This window comes from Scyliorhinus torazame, chromosome 5 (genome assembly GCF_047496885.1).
Source record: "Scyliorhinus torazame isolate Kashiwa2021f chromosome 5, sScyTor2.1, whole genome shotgun sequence".
Taxonomy (NCBI): Eukaryota; Metazoa; Chordata; class Chondrichthyes; order Carcharhiniformes; family Scyliorhinidae; genus Scyliorhinus; species Scyliorhinus torazame.
Window position 1 is genome coordinate 273,634,633 of NC_092711.1, and position 12,358 is coordinate 273,646,990.

The 12,358-nt window shown below is 49.9% G+C and overlaps 1 protein-coding gene across 1 annotated transcript in view; it reads right to left on the reverse strand.

Annotated features, from left to right (window-relative positions):
* The window catches only part of zc3h12b (zinc finger CCCH-type containing 12B), a 153,028-nt gene that overhangs the window by 79,213 nt on the left and 61,457 nt on the right, over positions 1-12,358 (reverse strand). The window lies entirely within an intron of this gene.

The window sequence follows — 12,358 nt, forward strand, 5'->3', positions numbered from 1 at the left end:
AGTTGAGATGGTGAGCATTGATGCAGGTAAGGAAAGCCGGTTAAATATGAGGGAGAAAGGAATTATAAGGATATGATGATAAGATTAAAAGTGAATGGTCAGAAAAATCCTCCATTGGATACGAATGCTGGATGGATCTAATGGGCTGAATGGTCTGTTTCTGTGCTGTATTTTCTCTGTAGGATAATATTTTGTCTGAATTACCGCACAAGAAGTTTTAGTAAACCATTAAATCAGAATGTTCTCACAACTGCAGTCAAGAACGAGAATGATCTTGAGCTGGAATTGAGCACAGACAGGTCGCCGAAACACGGTGCTGCCATGCCTCAGGTGGCCTCGCGTTCAATTCATTGGAGGTAGTGCTTATGGATCAAGATGCTTTCTCAATACTTGGAACAACTTGTCCAATTGAAAACATAAGCCAGAGCTCTCAGTTTTGGTATAAATCAATCAAACTAATAATTCCTGGTGGAAAAGCACATTTATGGACACCGGTTGAATGGAGGATCAGGATTTGGCTCAGCTGTGATGATTCTACAGTGAAAAAGCATGACATATGGTGACGTAGGTGTCGTCATCCCAGTGCTTTCAGGAAAAGGGAGAACATTGGAAAAATAAAAAGATTTTGTAAAGTAAAGCAAGAAGAATTAGAAATAAAAATTGATGATTATTCAAAGTTATTCACTTGCTTTTGAAATAAGCGTAATGCAGCCCTTTGTAGTTCCTGCTTATCAGTGTGAAAATCTGCCCAGTGCTTCTGCGTGCTATATTAGTAACAATAATATAAACCACTATGCAAAAGTATAAAAATAGAACTTGGCGGATGTTCTGGCACTGACCTTGGAACTAGATTTGGACATGATAAAGGCACACCCAGCACAGTTAATCCTGTAAAGTCCTCCAAACTAACGCTTTATTCGGGGACTTGCATAAATGTCTCACAGACAACTCAAGCAATGGCCTGACATAGTTATACTCACAGAAACATATATTTCATGTCCCAAACTCCTCCATCATCACCATATGTCTATACCCACTGGCAAGTCAGATCCATTTGGAGGTGGTATACAGTTGGGATGATCCTAGGAGTCTTCAACATTGAAATCTCATAGCATCAGGTGAAACTTGGGCAAGGAAATCTCCTGCTGAATAACACCACAACCGCCACTAACGCTCAGTTTGGAATCATCCAAGCCACAGCTCCAGACTTCATTGGAGCCTTGGTTAAAAAAACAGACCAGAAGGCAAAATTCTAGGCATGAGATGAGAATGACTGCCCTTGGCACCAAGACACAGGGCGGAATCGGAACACGGCCGGTAGATCCTGGGAAAGGTCTCAGCCTAGCGCCATTTAGCACTGGTCCCACAAACGGGGAGGAGGTGACTAGTATTGTCACTAGACTAGTAATCCAGAGACCTAGGGTAATGCTCTGGCGTCCCGGGTACGAATCCCGCCATGGCAGATGGTGAAATTTAAATTCAACAAAAATCTGGAAATAGAAGTCTAAAGGTGACCGATTGTCATAAAAACCTAACTGGTTCACTAATGTCCTTCAGGGAAGGCAATCTGCCGTCCTTACTCGGTCTGGCCTACATGTGACTCCAGGCCCACACAAAGATGTGGTTGACTCGACTGCCCCTTCTGAAATGGTCTCGCAAGCCACTCAGTTCAAGGGCAATTAGAGATGGACAACAAATGCTGGGCCAGCCAGCGTTGCCCATATCCCAAGAACAAATTTTTAAAAAAGCACTTGGGAGTCCCAGGCGATTGGAGGCCCCGGCCTCTGGTCAACTTGGCACCCTGACACTGCTGACGCCACCCGGGCACCTTGGTACTTCCAGTCTGGCACCCTGGCTGGCAGTGCCAAGGTGCCCGAGTGGCATCACCAGGCTGGCCGGGAAACTGCCACAATGCTGGTGGTAGTACCGAGCCATACTTGGTGATGACTATTGAAGTCCCTCACCCAGAGCATATTCTGCACTCTTGCCACCCTCATTCCTCCAAGTGGTGTTCAACATGGAGGACTACTGATTAATCAGTTGATGATGGACGGTACGTGGTAATCAGCAGGAGGTTTCCTTGCCCATGTTTAACCTGAAGCCATGATACTTCATGGGGTCCAGAGTCGATGTCGGGGACTCCCAGGGCTTCTCCCTCCCAGCTGTGTACCAATGTGCCGTCACCTCCGCTGGGTCTGTGTGCCGGTGAAACAGGACATACCCAGGAATGGTGATGGTTGTATCTGGAACATTGTCTGTGAGGTATAATTCTGCGAGTATGGCTACATCAGGCTGTTGCATGACTAGTCCGTGAGACAACTCTCCCAACTTTGGCACAAGTCCCCAGATGCGAGTAAGAAGGATTGACAGTGCTGGGTATGCCATTGTCATTACAGGTGCCTGGGCTAATGTCACGTTGTCCGCCCGGTATCATTCCTGTTTCGTGTTTTTATACCAGTTGAATACAACTGAATTGTACAACTGAGAGGCCATTTAAGAGTTAACCACATTGCTGTGGGTCTGGAGTCACGTATATTCCAGTCATGGGCAGCATGGTAGCACAGTGGTTTGCACTGTGGCTTCACAGCACCAGGGTCCCAGGTTTGATTCCCGGCTGGGTCACTGTCTGTGCGGAGTCTGCACGTTCTCCCCGTGTCTGCGTGGGTTTCCTCCAGGTGCTCCGGTTTCCTCCCACAAGTCCCAAAAGGCAAGCATTTAGGAAATTTGGACATTCTGAATTCTCCCTCTGTGTACCTGAACAGGTGCCGGAATGTGGCAACTAGGGGCTTTTCACAGCAACATCATTGCAATGTAAGCCTACTTGTGACAATAAAGATTATTATTATAGGTAATGATGGCAGATTTCCTTCCCTAAAGGACATTGGGTTTTCACAACAATTGTTTCATGGTCATCGTTAGACGTTTAATTCCAGATATCCTTCAGTGGTGGGGTTCGAGCCCGATCCCCAGATCATTACCCTGGGTCTCTGGAGTACTTGTCCAGTGGTAATTCCACTACTCCACTATCTCCCATGTTCCTGGCTACACCCTCTCCATCTCTGTTTCTTCCTTTGGTCCTTTGGCCCCTTCTACTTGTTCCAAATATAATTTTCTGAGAGGTGAAGTGCTCCAATTTGGATTTTAAAATGAAATGAATATTACTTTTTTTAAGGATTAATGATTTTATAATAACAAAAAATACAAATACAAATATAAACATAATTCAGTGCATAACACCCCCCCCCAAACAACAACCATACCCAGCCAACATGGCTTATACACACAATTCCCCAATCCCCCCATCTCCTCTCGCTGATCCCATCTAAACTGAACTAAAGTAGCTACCCCTACCCCCCACGTTCCCTAACCCACCCCTCCTATTGTAACTGCTAACAGTTTTGTTTTCCCCGAAGAAGTCGATAAATGGCTACCACCTCAGAACGAACCCAAACATTGATCCTCTCAGGGCGAACTGAATTTTCTCAAGCCTGGGAAATCCAGCCATGTCGCTAACCCATACCCCCGATTTCGGGGGCTCCGAGTCCCTCCAGGATAATAGGATCCGTCTCCGGGCTACCAAGGAGGCAAAGGCCAAAACGTCAGCCTCTCACCCCCTGGATTCATGGGTCTTCCAACACTCCAAAGATCGCCACCTCTGGGCTCGGCGCCACCCTCGTTTTTAGCACTGTAGACATAATGTCAGCAAACCCTGACAGAATAACCTGAGCTTCGGACATGGCCAAAACATGTGGACATGATTTGCGGGCCCTCACTTCCGGTTGCGGCTATGCGGAGCTAAGCCGCACGAATCGTCAGCTCCCGCGAAGACGGACTTTCGGGCTCGATAGAAGAGCCCCAACGGAACTTTTCACACAGCCAACCCGTGGGGAAGAGAGGAGAGAGGTCCCCCACTAACCTGTATGGACCGGACCCGCAGCGAAACGGCCAAAAAAAACGGCACTGGAGCAGCGGGAGAAGAGGGGGAAAACAAACAAAATGGTGGCGGCCGGGGACAAAGAAGAGATGCAAGAATTCATCAAGCGCTGCTTCGAGGAGATGTGCAAGGAGATGGTGGCGCCTATGCTGGCAATAATTGAAGGACTTGGGGCAACCCAGAAAGCCCACGAGGTGAAGATCCAGGAGATCCAGGACAAAGTGAGTGAGAATGAGGACGAGCTCTTGGGCCTGGCGGTGAGAGTGGAGCGGCACGAGGTGCTACACAAGACGTGGGCGGGAAGACTCGAAGACCTGGAGAACAGGTCGAGGAGAAACAATCTGAGGATCCTGGGTCTCCCAGAAGGAGTGGAGGGGGCCGACGCCGCGGCAGATGCGGGCACAATGATCGGGGCGCTGATGGGCGCGGAGGCCCCCCCGGGGTTGCTGGAGCTGGAACGGGCGCACCGGGTGCTGGCGAGGAAGCCCAAGGCAAACGAGTGCCAAGGGCGATGGTGGTGAGATTTCACCGGTTCACAGACAGAGAGAGGGTCCTGAAATGGGGCAAGAAGGAGCGGAGCAGCAAGTGGGACAATGCTGAGATTAGAATATACCCGGACTGGAGCACGGAGGTCGCTAAGCGGAGAGTGGGTGTCAACAGGGCCAAAGCGGTGCTGCATCGGAAAGGAGTGAAATTTAGAATGTTGCAGCCAGCATGACTGTGGGTCACATATAACGGCCAACACCACTACTTCGAAACGCTGAGGGTTTCTGAGGGTGGGGGGTATTTGAGGGTTGAAGTACGATGGCGGTTGTATATAGGGGGGCAAGCACGCGCAGGGAATGTTATATGGGCTGGGGACGAGAGACAAGGCCGCAACAGAAGCTGCGTCAGGGGGGGCGGGGCAGGCTCTGGAAAGCGCGGGGTTTTTCTCCCGCGCGCGGGAAGAAAGGTGGGAGGGGGAACGTAGGAACGTCTACTGCTGGGGAGATTCCCAGATGGGGGGGTCAAAGGGATGGCGGGGGAAGCCGGGGTCAGCAGGCGTCTGCTAACTTACGGGAGTGATATGGGGGGAGCAAAAATGCTAGACAGGGATCTAGCGGGGGGGGGGGGGGGGGGGGGGGGGGGGGGGGGGGGGGGGAAACAGGGTTAACATAAGAACATAAGAACTAGGAGCAGGAGTAGGCCATCTGGCCCCTCGAGCCTGCTCCGCCATTCAATGGGATCACGGCTGATCTTTTGTGGACTCAGCTCCACTTTCCGGCCCGAACACCATAACCCTTAATCCCTTTATTCTTCAAAAAACTATCTATCTTTATCTTAAAAACATTTAATGAAGGAGCCTCTACTGCTTCACTGGGCAAGGAATTCCATAGATTCACAACCCTTTGGGTGAAGAAGTTCCTCCTAAACTCAGTCCTAAATCTACTTCCCCTTATTTTGAGGCTATGCCCCCTAGTCCTGCTTTCACCCGCCAGTGGAAACAACCTGCCCGCATCTATCCTATCTATTCCCTTCATAATCTTATATGTTTCTATAAGATCCCCCCTCATCCTTCTAAATTCCAACGAGTACAGTCCCAGTCTACTCAACCTCTCCTCGTAATCCAACCCCTTGAGCTCTGGGATTAACCGAGTGAATCTCCTCTGCACACCCTCCAGTGCCAGTACGTCCTTTCTCAAGTAAGGAGACCAAAACTGAACACAATACTCCAGGTGTGGCCTCACTAACACCTTATACAATTGCAGCATAACCTCCCTAGTCTTAAACTCCATCCCTCTGGCAATGAAGGACAAAATTCCATTTGCCTTCTTAATCACCTGTTGCACCTGAAAACCAACTTTCTGCGACTCATGCACTAGCACACCCAGATCTCTCTGCACAGCAGCATGTTTTAATTTTTTATCATTTAAATAATAATCCCTTTTGCCGTTATTCTTACCAAAATGGATAACCTCACATTTGTCAACATTGTATTCCATCTGCCAGACCCTAGCCCATTCACTTAGCCTGTCCAAATCCCTCTGCAGACTTCCAGTATCCTCTGCACTTTTTGCTTTACCACTTATCTTGGTGTCGTCTGCAAACTTGGACACATTGCCCTTGGTCCCCAACTCCAAATCATCTATGTAAATTGTGAACAGTTGTGGGCCCAACACTGATCCCTGAGGGACACCACTAGCTACTGATTGTCAACCAGAGAAACACCCATTAATCCCCACTCTTTGCTTTCTATTAATTAACCAATCCTCTATCCATGCTCCTACTTTCCCCTTAATGCCATGCATCTTTATCTTATGCAACAACCTTTTGTGTGGCACCTTGTCAAAGGCTTTCTGGAAATCCAGATATACCACACCCATTGGCTCCCCGTTATCTACCGCACTGTTAATGTCCTCAAAAAATTCCACTAAATTAGTTAGGCACGACCTGCCCTTTATGAACCCATGCTGCGTCTGTCCAATGGGACAATTTCCATCCAGATGCCTCCCTAATTCTTCCTTGATGATAGATTCCAGCATCTTCCCTACTACCGAAGTTAAGCTCACTGGCCTATAATTATCCGCTTTCTGCCGACCTCCTTTTTTAAACAGTGGTGTCACATTTGCTAATTTCCAATCCACCGGGACCACCCCAGAGTCTAGTGAATTTTGGTAAATTAACACTAGTGCATTTGCAATTTCACTAGCCATCTCTTTTAGCACTCTGGGATGCATTCCATCAGGGCCAGGAGACTTGTCTACCTTTAGCCCCATTAGCTTGCCCATCACTACCTCCTTGGTGATATCAATCCTCTCAAGGTCCTCACCGGTCATAGCCTCATTTCCATCAGTCACTGGCATGTTATTTGTGTCTTCCACTGTGAAGACCGACCCAAAAAACCTGTTCAGTTCCTCAGCCATTTCCTCATCTCCCATTATTAAATCTCCCTTCTCATCCTCTAAAGGACCAATATTTACCTTAGCCACTCTTTTTTGTTTTATGTATTTGTAGAAACTTTTACTATTTGTTTTTATATTCTGAGCAAGTTTACTCTCATAATCTATCTTACCCTTCTTTATAGCTTTTTTAGTAGCTTTCTGTTGTCCCCTAAAGATTTCCCAGTCCTCTAGTCTCCCACTGATCTTTGCTACTTTGTATGTTTTTTCCTTCAATTTGATACTCTCCCTTATTTCCTTAGATATCCACGGTCGATTTTCCCTCTTTTTACCGTCCTTCCTTTTTGTTGGTATAAACCTTTGCTGGGCACTGTGAAAAATCACTTGGAAGGTTCTCCACTGTTCCTCAACTGTTTCACCATAAAGTCTTTGCTCCCAGTCTACCTTAGCTAGTTCTTCTCTCATCCCATTGTAATCTCCTTTGTTTAAGCACAAAACACGAGTGGTTGATTTTACCTTCTCACCCTCCATCTGTATTTTAAATTCCACCATATTGTGACCGCTTCTTCCGAGAGGATCCCTAACTATGAGATCCTGAATCAATCCTGTCTCATTACACAGGACCAGATCTAGGACCGCTTGTTCCCGCGTAGGTTCCATTACATACTGTTCGAGGAAACTATCGCGGATATTCTATAAACTCCTCCTCAAGGCTGCCTTGACCGACCTGGTTAAACCAATCAACATGTAGATTAAAATCCCCCATGATAACTGCTGTACCATTTCTACATGCATCTGTTATTTCTTTGTTTATTGCCTGCCCCACCATAATGTTACTATTTGGTGGCCTATAGACTACTCCTATCAGTGACTTTTTCGCCTTACTATTCCTGATTTCCACCCAAATGGATTCAACCTTATCCTCCATAGCACCGATGTCATCCCTTACTGTTGCCCGGATGTCATCCTTAAATAACAGAGCTACACCACCTCCCTTACCATCCACTCTGTCCTTCCAAAAAGTTTGATACCCTTGGATATTTAACTCCCAGTCGTGACCATCCTTTAACCATGTTTCAGTAATGGCCACTAAATCATAGTCATTCACGATGATTTGCGCCATCAACTCATTTACCTTATTCCGAATACTACGAGCATTCAGGTAAAGTACACTTATGTTGGCTTTTTTACCTCTGTTCTTAATCTTAACACCTCGATCAGTAACCTCTCCTAAGTTATATTTCCTCTTAACCTTTCTCCTAATTTTCCTCGTCGTCGAACCCACATCTTCCTGTAACAACCTGCCGCATCGCTTACCATTAATGTTTTCACTTCCCGTTTTATTTCTTTTAGTATTCCTGGTCCTATTCACTGAGCTCCCCTCAGTCACTGTACCTTGTACTGTCGCCCTTTTTGATTTTTGACTATGGCTTCTCTGCCTGACACTTTCCCCCTTACTGCCTTTTATTTCTGTCCCTGCTTTACTACCTTCCAACTTCCTGCATCGGTTCCCATCCCCCTGCCACATTAGTTTAAACTCTCCCCAACAGCTCTAGCAAACACCCCCCCAGGACATCGGTTCCAGTCCTGCCCAGGTGCAGACCGTCCGGTTTGTACTGGTCCCACCTCCCCCAGAATCGGTTCCAATGTCCCAGGAATTTGAATCCCTCCCTCTTGCACCATCTCTCGAGCCACGTATTCATCCTCTCTATCCTGACATTCCTACTCTGACTAGCTCGTGGCACTGGTAGCAATCCTGAGATTACTACCTTTGAGGTCCTACTTTTTAGTTTAACTCCTAGCTCCCTAAATTCAGCTTGTAGGACCTCGTCCCGTTTTTTACCTATATCGTTGGTGCCTATGTGCACCACGACAGCTGGCTGTTCACCCTTCCCCCCCAGAATGTCCTGCAGCCGCTCCGAGACATCCTTGACCCTTGCACCAGGGAGGCAACATACCATCCTGGAGTCTCGATTTCGTCCGCAGAAACACCTGTCTATTCCCCTTACAATTGAGTACCCTATCACTATAGCCCTGCCATTCTTCTTCCTGCCCAGCTGCGCAGCAGAGCCAGCCACGGTGCCATGAACCTGGCTGCTGCCGCCTTCCCCTGGTGAGCCATCTCCCTCAACAGTATCCAAAGCGGTATATCTGTTTTGCAGGGAGATGACTGCAGAGGACACCTGCACTGCCTTCCTACTCTTGCTCTGTCTTTTGGTCACCCATTTTCTCTCTCCCTCGCTACCTTTCACCTGCGGTGTGACGAACTCGCTAAACGTGCTATCCACGACGTCCTCAGCATCGCGGACGCTCCAAAGTGAGTCCATCCGCAGCTCCAGAGCCGTCAAGCGGTCTAACAGGAGCTGCAACTGGACACACTTCATGCACATGAAGGAGCCAGGGACAGTGGACGTGTCCCTGAGCTCCCACATCGCACACGAAGAGCATGACACGGGTCTGAGATCTCCTGCCATGTCTTAAACCTTCGGTTAACTTCAACAATTTCAATTTACCCCCCCCAAAAATTTAAATAAATAAATAAACAATGAAGAAAAAAATAAATAAATATTCCAGTGAAAAGAAAAAGAAAACAGAAACACTACTTACCAGTCACTTACCAGGGATAAAAAGCACTTCCTCCCCACCCAGCTTCGAATTCCCACCTCGATTCAAATTCCCAAACTCACTCTTTGCTGTGTCTCACTCCTGGCTCTGTCTTCTCTCTGGCTCACTGGGAGAACTCACCAGTTGCTGCTGCGCTGGCCGAAAGGGAATGGGACACAGAAGAGGTGGCCGGGACGGAGGTCCCCTGGTTGGGGGCCTGGAAGGTGAGGGAGATGCGGACACGGGACTGGCCCAAAAGGAGATGGCTAGTCGGCGGGGGGGGGGGGGGGGGGTTGGGGCCCTTCCAATCCGGCTGATAACGTGGAACGTGAGGGGCCTGAACGGACCGGTGAAGAGGGCTCGAGTGTTCGCGCACTTGAAGGGACTGAAGGTAGACGTGGCTATGCTCCAGGAGACACACCTGAAGGTGGCAGACCAGGTCAGGTTAAGAAGGGGATGGGTAGGACAGGTATTTCACTCGGGACTGGACGCGAAAAATAGAGGGGTGGCAATTCTGGTGGGAAAACATGTGTCATTTGAGGCCAAGACTATCGTAGCGGACAATGGAGGGAGATACGTGATGGTGAGTGGTAGGTTGCAAGGGACGTGGGTGGTGTTGGTAAATGTATACGCCCCAAACTGGGATGATGCTGGATTCATGAAGCGCATGTTGGGGCGCATCCCGGACCTGGAAGTAGGAGGACTGATAATGGGAGGGGACTTTATTACAGTGCTGGATCCAGCACTAGACCGCTCCAGATCAAGGACGGGAAAGAGGCCGGCGGCGGCCAGGGTGCTCAGGGGGTTTATGGACCAGATGGGGGGAGTGGACCCATGGAGGTTTGCAAGACCGCAGGCCAGGGAATTTTCTTTCTTCTCCCACGTGCACAAGGCATACTCCAGGATAGACTTCTTTGTGCTGGGCAGGGCGCTCATCCCGAGGGTGGAGGGGGCGGAGTATTCGGCCATAGCCGTTTCGGACCATGCCCCGCACTGGGTGGAAGTGGGGCTGGGAGAGGAGAGGGACCAACGCTCGCTGTGGCCGTTGGATGTGGGACTGCTGGCAGATGAGGTGGTGTGTGGGAAGGTAAGGGGGTGTATTGAAAGGTACCTGGAGGCCAACGACAACGGGGAGGTGCGAGTGGGGGTGGTATGGGAGGCGTTGAAGGCGGTGATCAGGGGAGAGCTAATCTCCATCAGGGCTCATAGGGAGAAGACAGAGGGCAGGGAAAGGGAGAGGTTAGTGGGGGAGATTTTGCGAGTGGACAGGAGATACGCAGAGGCCCCGGAGGAAAGATTACTTGGAGAAAGGCGACGGCTCCAGACGGAGTTTGACCTGTTGACCACAGGGAAGGCGGAGGCACAGTGGAGGAAGGCGCAGGGGGCGACCTACGAGTACGGGGAAAAGGCCAGTCGGATGCTGGCACACCAGCTCCGTAAGAGGGCAGCAGCGAGGGAAATAGGGGGAGTCAAAGATGGTGGGGGAGCCATGGCCCAGAGTGCAACGGAAATAAACAAGGTATTCAAGGCCTTCGATGAAGAGCTGTACAGATTCCAGCCCCCAGGGGGGGAAGAGGGGATGAGAAGATTCCTGGACCAACTGCAGTTCCTGAGGGTGGAGGAGCAAGAGGTGGCTGGTTTGGGGGCACCAATCGGGTTGGAGGAGCTGAGTAAGGGTTTGGGGAGCATGCAGGCGGGGAAGGCCCCGGGGCCGGACGGGTTCCCGGTGGAGTTCTGTAGAAAGTATTCGGACCTGTTGGCCCCGCTACTAGTGAGGACCATTAACGAGGCAAGAGAGGAGGGGACCCTGCCCCCGACAATGTCGGAGGCGACAATTTCCTTGATTCTGAAGCGAGACAAGGACCCACTGCAATGTGGATCGTACAGGCCGATTTCGCTCCTTAATGTGGACGCTAAGCTATTGGCAAAAGTGCTGGCCACGAGGATTGAGGACTGTGTCCAGGGGGTGATACATGAGGACCAGACGGGATTTGTAAAGGGCAGGCAATTAAATACGAATGTGCGGCGGCTCTTAAACGTGATAATGATGCCATCGGAGGAGGGAGAGGCGGAGATAGTGGCAGCCATGGACGCGGAAAAGGCCTTTGACCGAGTAGAGTGGGAGTACCTCTGGGAGGTGTTGCGTAGGTTTGGGTTCGGGGGAGGGTTTATTAGCTGGGTTAAGCTCCTTTACAGCGCCCCGGTGGCAAGTGTGGTGACGAACCGGCGGAGGTCGGAGTACTTTCGGCTGTACCGAGGAACGAGGCAGGGGTGCCCTCTGTCCCCCATGTTGGTTGCATTGGCGATCGAACCATTGGCCATATCACTGAGGGAGTCTAATAAATGGAGGGGGGTGGTCCGCGGGGGAGAAGAGCATCGGGTGTCGCTATACGCGGACGACCTGCTGCTGTACGTGGCGGACCCAATGTAGGGGATGGTGGAGGTCATGCAGACTTTGAGTGAGTTTGGGGAGTTCTCGGGCTGTAAGCTCAATGTAGGGAAGAGCGAGCTTTTTGTACTACAGGCAGGGGGATGGGGACCTACCGCTGAGGAGGGCGGAGGGGAATTTTCGGTATTTAGGAATCCAGGTGGGCCAGGAGCTGGGGGGTCCTACACAGACTGAATCTGACGGGGTTGGTGGACCAAATGGAGGTGGACTTCAAAAGATGGGACATGTTGCCGCTCTCGTTGGCGGGTAGAGTGCAGTCGATAAAAATGGTGGTCCTTCCGAGGTTTTTGTTTGTATTCCAGTGCCTCCCCATCGTGATCACCAAGGGCTTTTTCAAGAGAGTAGGTAGGAGATTGTGTGGGCGAACAAAACCCCGAGGGTAAGGAGAGGGTTCCTGGAACACAGTAGGGACCTAGGAGGGCTGGCGCTGCCAAACCTAGGGAGCTACTACTGGGCAGCAAACGTGGCGATGATCCGTAAGTGGGTTATGGA